This window comes from Dipodomys merriami, unplaced genomic scaffold, assembly GCF_024711535.1.
Source record: "Dipodomys merriami isolate MVZ:Mamm:240054 unplaced genomic scaffold, mDipMer1.0.p SCAF_390, whole genome shotgun sequence".
In the NCBI taxonomy this organism is placed as follows: domain Eukaryota; kingdom Metazoa; phylum Chordata; class Mammalia; order Rodentia; family Heteromyidae; genus Dipodomys; species Dipodomys merriami.
In genome coordinates this window covers 971,778-977,777 of record NW_027205493.1, presented here as the reverse complement: position 1 = coordinate 977,777, position 6,000 = coordinate 971,778, and the positions used below count along the sequence as shown (strand labels likewise).

Sequence of the window (6,000 nt, the reverse complement as noted above, 5' to 3'; positions counted from 1 at the left end):
CATTTGGAGGTGGCAGGACCAGGATTCCAACTGTGAGTTCCAGCTCCCACCACTTCAACCTGGGAATAGGGTACTCACCGGTCTGTCCAAGAATATCAGCAAGACCAATGATTAGACAGGAACCAGGGATTCAAAGCAGTCCTCCTTGATACTTACAAGGCTGTGATGGGAAGATCATGGTAAAAGTCATCGTAGTCAGGAAAGTCCTTGAACTTCTCTCCAACTTCAGTGTCAACAAAGCCAGAAGCCCTGTGGCTCCAGTGTGGAGGGCGAGCCTTGAGCAAAAGCAGTGCCTAGACTGTGCCCAGATCCTGAGTTCAAGGTCCGGGTCTGGCAACAAACAGACATACAGAAGAATCTGTGCAGCCATCCAGCTAAAGCAGGTCACCCTCTCATCTCCAACTGAATTGGACATTGTTCCCTGGGAAAAGGGCTGGGGGAGCTGCTATCTTCTTGACTATGCCCATGCTGCTTGCATCACAGAATTCCGGCCACACCCCCATTCTTTCATGGTTATTTCTGACCAATGGGATACAAGAATTGTGACCACGCCCACATTCCATGCTGCCTAGTAGCACCCAGGATTCCCACTGTTAGTTTACACCACTACCAGCAGTTGAGGAAGGTAGAGGTGCCTGAGTGGTGAAGAAGAGACTCAAGCAACTTTGGAGTATACTAGGAAATTGAGATGCCTGCCCGCATCCGGGATCCCTCCCCACCTTCCCAAGTTGCTGGATTTCAAACCTCTGGCAATGTTGTACTGCCAGCCCGCCTAAAGCCTTGACCTGGTCCCTGGCTCTGGTTCTCTGCTCTTGGCCCATGTGTTTGCAATGATGCTGCCATTGCTGCTTGCCCCAACTGGAGCAGCCTCCAGCAGCTTTTCCCAGCAGCACAGGTGAGTGGCTGCCCCCAAATCACCACTACCAGGGATCAGACACCCCTCTGGGGGCACCATGACCCCCTGCTTATTTCCTCACCCTGACTCTGAGGAGCCACCTTTCTGTCTTGGGCATTTCTGAAACAGAGACTCAATATATGCTCTGGTTGGACAGGATCAAGGTCCTCCTATCTGGGACAGGTATGCTCCACCAGGCCTGGTCCTCTGTAGTTGGGATGGTAAACATGTAGCGCCAAGCTCAGTAATAGATTTAGATGGATTATCCCAAACTTTTAGTCCACAGCAGCCAATTCTTGACCACAGGTGAAGCTCTGGGTAGGGCCACAACCATGAGAACTCATTCTCCTCACAGGACAGTTTGAGGAAACAAGGGATTTATACAGAGGGAATCTCTGGAGCATGGCTTGGCATGGAGGGAGTGGCATTCAGAGAAGGTTCTGCAATTCTGTGAGCAAATGACAGGAAGATACACACAAAGGGCTCAGGTGGGGCCAGTTATTAATCATGCAACAGCTGGGGATTTTGAAACAAAACACGGCTCTCTTTCATCATTACCCTCTCCCCATGAGGAAGGGGATCCTTCACTGTGTTGAATTTTGCATCTGGGGAAACCGAGGCACAGAGAAGTCAGGTGACCTCCTTATGACTTCAACTTCACAGGAAGCTGGGCCTGACTTGACTACCATGCTCCCTAGGACAATGGGTGCTATTCAATCCACTTCTTGTGGTAGGAAGTCCACTTCTTGTCAGTTGTGGGGCTTGAACCCTAGGCATGGGCACTGTTCCTGAGCTCCTCAGCAAAAGGCTAGTGTTCTACCACTTGAGCCCACAGCACCAATTCTGGTTTTCTGGTGGTTCTTTGGAAATAAAAGAAAGACGTTCCTGTGGGGGCTGTCTATGAACCATGATCCTCATATGTCAGCCTCCAGTGTAGTTAGGATTAGAGATCTGAGCCACTGGCACCCAACTTAATTTTAATTCTGATTTCTCTCTCTCTCTCTCTTTTATAAAAACTGGTTGAATAGGTGCTGGAGTAAGGGGTCCAGCATCCCCATATGGCTGGAATACAAGGTGACCCTCTCATTCTGGAGGTGGGCTGTGGGTCAGGAGCTGTCTCACTCAGCCTGTTGAAACAGCTCCCTGAGGTAAGCCCCACTGTGCCCTGGCTAGATCATGAAATTCATTGTCAATCCAGCCTTACTGGGCTTATTGTATTGTATTGCTTTCTACATCATTTTCTAGCACCTGGCCAAACTTATGATACATAGTTATGGAATGAAAATGTAATGTCTTCTTAAGAAAGTCATTTAGGGCTCTGGGAATGTGGCTTCATGGTATGGTGTTTGCCTAGCATGCATGAAACCCTGGGTTCAATTCCTCAGTAAAACAGAAAAAAGAAAAACACTAGAAGGAATGCTGTGCCTCAAGTGGTAGAGTGCTAGCCTTGAAGAAAAAAAAGCTCAGGAATAATTCCCTACCCCTGAGTTTAAGCCTGGACTGGAAAAAAATTAGTAAATGGAAAAGAAAGAACACATACTTGAAATATATAATTGCTACTTCTGTACTGACACCTGATAATAGCCCCTAATTCATGTATTTTACTTATGTTAGGATACTGTGTTAAAAAATTGTTGTTCATTAAGTCACAGCAATTAATACCAGGAATATGCTTAATTGTCAGCTGAAGATTAATTCTGGAAATTCAAGGATTCCAGGATTTTGTGTCATCACTGCTAATCACAAAGTGAAAAGTTGTCTAAGTGTGATTTTGAAATCTTTTTGATCAGTTTTGGCATCAAAAAGGCAGAAGCTAATTAATAGTTGTGACAGAAAATAAGGAGTAACTCCAGATGGAAGGAAAAAATGATACTAAATAAGGTATACCAGAAACTGGTCTAGAGAACCATTTTTGGTTATTGAAGAACTAGTTGTCAACTAGGATTTTCCTCGTTGCCATTAGGATTCTAAATCTCTTAGGCTAGTTCTTAATCTCTGCGTGATACATGTAAACCCTTCTTTTTTTTTACTTGTGTGCATTTTTTTTCTTTTTTCTTTTTATTATTTTTTATTTTTTTAATTTTAATTTTTATTTTTTGTGATCATATTGTACAGAGGGGTTACAATTACATGGGCAAGATTACGAGCAAATTACTTATCAAAAATTGCAACCTCCTCCTTTGTTTAACCTTCATATCCCTTCCCAGCCTTCCCCCCCCTGCCCCCCTACCTAATCCTCCCCTCCCCCTGGCAACAAAGTTGTAAAGTTCGTTTTTGACATGACAACTTGTACGACTCATAGTCGCATCGGGCCCACCTTTATCCTTAAAAGACTTGTTTTCCCCCATCTCCTCCACAAATTATACTGACATCAAATATAGTGAAAGTTGGGGTTATAGTGTGGGAGAGGGACATACAAAGCAACAAAGAAATAATCTTATAAATGAGTTAGAAACAAATGCATAAAAGAAAAAAAATAAATACATATTTAAGGGTTCATTTTCCTAACATCACATTATCTGAACTTTCATGCTTGACTTATACATATACTAGATATTGCAAATAAGGACAACCATGGGACCTAAGTTTCCTTGGGCCTGGCTTACTTCACTTAATATAATTTTTTCCAAGCCTTTCCATTTCTTAACAAATGGGGAAATGTCATTCTTTCTGATGGAGGCATAGAATTCCATTGTGTATATATACCACATTTTCTTGATCCATTCATCTACTGAGGGGCATCTGGGTTGGTTCCAGATCTTAGGTATGGTAAATAATGCTGCAATAAACATAGTTGTGCTGGCAAATTTAGTGTGGTCTTGTTTGTAAATATCTGAATAAATGCCCAGAAGTGGTTTTGCTGGGTCATAGGGGAGCTCTATGTGAAGTCTTTTGAAAAACCTCCATGCTGATTTCCAAAGTGGTTGAACAAGTTTATACTCCAACCAACAATGAAGTAAGGTTTCCTTCTGTCCACATCCCCTCCAGCATCTGTTGTTATTAGAGTTCTTGATTTTAGCCATTCTAACTGGGTTGGGGTGGTATATCAAAGTTGTTTGGATTTACATTTCTTTTATGGCTAGGGAGGTTGAGCATTTCTTCATGTGTCTATTGGCCATCCTTCTTTCTTCTTCAGACAAGTTTCTCTTCAAGTGTTTAGCCCACTTATTTATTGGAAAGTTGTTTCTTTGAGGATTTGTTGTTGGGGGATTTAATTTTTCGAGTTCCAAGTATGTTTTAGATATGAGACCCTTGTCTGTTGTATTGCTAGTGAAGATCTTCTCCCAATCCGTGGGCTTTCTATTGATCTTGCTAGCTATGTCCGTTTCCATGCAGAAGCTCTGCAACTTCATGCAATCCCATTTGTCTAACATTTCTTTGATTTGTTGTGTTTCCGGGTCTCTATTAAGAAAATTTCAGCTTGAGTAAAGGAGGCATAGGTTTTCTCCTATTCCATCCTGTAATGTTTTTAGAGTGTCTGCTTTGACTCCGAGGTCTTTGATCCATTTGGACTTGATTCTGGTGCAGGGTGATATATAAGGATCTAGTTTTAGATTTCTACAAGTAGTTAACCAATATTGCCAGCACTATTTACTGAAGAGGCTATCTTTCTTCCATTCTATTATTTTAGCTCCCTTATCGACGATTAATTGGCTATAGGTCTGTAGGTTCATTGCTGGGTTTTCAATTCTATTCCATTCGTCCTGAGGTCTTATGCCAGTACCAAGCTGTTTTGATTATTATGGCTTTATAGTAGAGTTTGAATTTTGGTATTGATATTACACCAGCAGTGTTCTTTCCGTTGAGGAGCGTTTTTGCTATTCGGGGGTCTTTTATTGTTTCATATGAAATTTTGGATTGCCTCTTTTATTTCCTTGAACAATGAGGTTGGAATTTTGATAGGTATTGCGTTGAATTTATAGATAGCCTTGGGAAGTATTGCCATTTTCACGATGTTAATCTTTCCAATCCAGGAGCATGGGGGTTTTGCCATTTTGTAAGTTATGTTTTGATTTCCTTTTTCAAGATTTTAAAGTTTTCATCGTAGAGGTCCTTCAGTTCTTTGATTAAGTTAATTCCTAGGTATTTTATTTTTTGAGGGGTTATTAAAAATGGAGTTACTTGCCTAATTTCAGCCACAATTTTCATTGTTGGCATATAGAAAAGCCCTTGATTTTGAGGGACTAATTTTATACCCTGCTACTTTGCCAAAGTTTTGAATCAGCTTGAGTAATTTTGGAGTGGAGTCTATGGGATTCTTTAAATACAAGATCATGTCATCTGCAAAGAGGGAGAATTTTATTTCTACTTTCCCTATTTGGATTCCCTTTATGTTTGCACCTTGTCTTATTGCTGTAGCTAGCCATTCTAATACTAGATTGAAGAGAAGTGGAGAGAGTGGACATCCTTTACTTATTCATGAGTTAGAGTAAATGGCTTTAGTTTTTCACCATTAATTATAATGTTGGCTGTAGGTTTGTCATATACAGCCTTTATTGTATTGAGGAATGTTCCATGGATTCCTAATTTTTCCAAAATCTTCATTATAAAGGGGTGTTGGATCTTGTCGAATGTTTTTTTCTGCATCTATTGAAATAACCATGTCGTTCTTACACTTGCTCCTGTTGATGTGATGAATAATATTAATTGATTTGCATATATTGAACCAGCTTTGCATCCCTGAAATGAATCCTGTTTCATCGTGGTGTATTATTTTTTGGATGAATTGTTGAAGTCGATTGGCCAAAATTTTGTTGAGAAGTTTTGCATCAATGTTCATCAAAGAAATGGGTCTATAATTCTCTTTCTTTAATGAGTCCCTGCCTGGTTTGGGATGAGGGTTATGATGGATTCATAGAATGTGTTCTGTCGTGAAATTTCTCTTTCAATTTCATTGAAGAGTTGGAGGAGTATTGGTGTGAGCTCTGCTTTGAAGGCCTTGTAAAATTCTGCTGTAAAACCATCTGGTCCTGGACTTTTCTTAGCTGGGAGGTCTCTTATTGCTGTTTCTATTTCAATGCTTGATATGGGCCTGTTAAGATGGTTTAACTCATCTTGGTTTAGTTTTGGCATGTCAATATTTGCTAGGAAAATATCCATTTCTC

General features: G+C 40.9%; 1 long non-coding RNA gene across 1 annotated transcript in view; it reads left to right on the top strand.

Annotated features, from left to right (window-relative positions):
- Nucleotides 1-683: 683 nt before the first annotated feature.
- Nucleotides 684-6,000, top strand: part of LOC138805382 (uncharacterized) — a 56,343-nt gene continuing 51,026 nt past the window's right edge. The window contains exons 1-2 of the long non-coding RNA XR_011365521.1: nucleotides 684-895; nucleotides 1,924-2,043. This is a non-coding gene — a long non-coding RNA (uncharacterized lncRNA). The remainder of the gene's footprint in view (nucleotides 896-1,923; nucleotides 2,044-6,000) is intronic.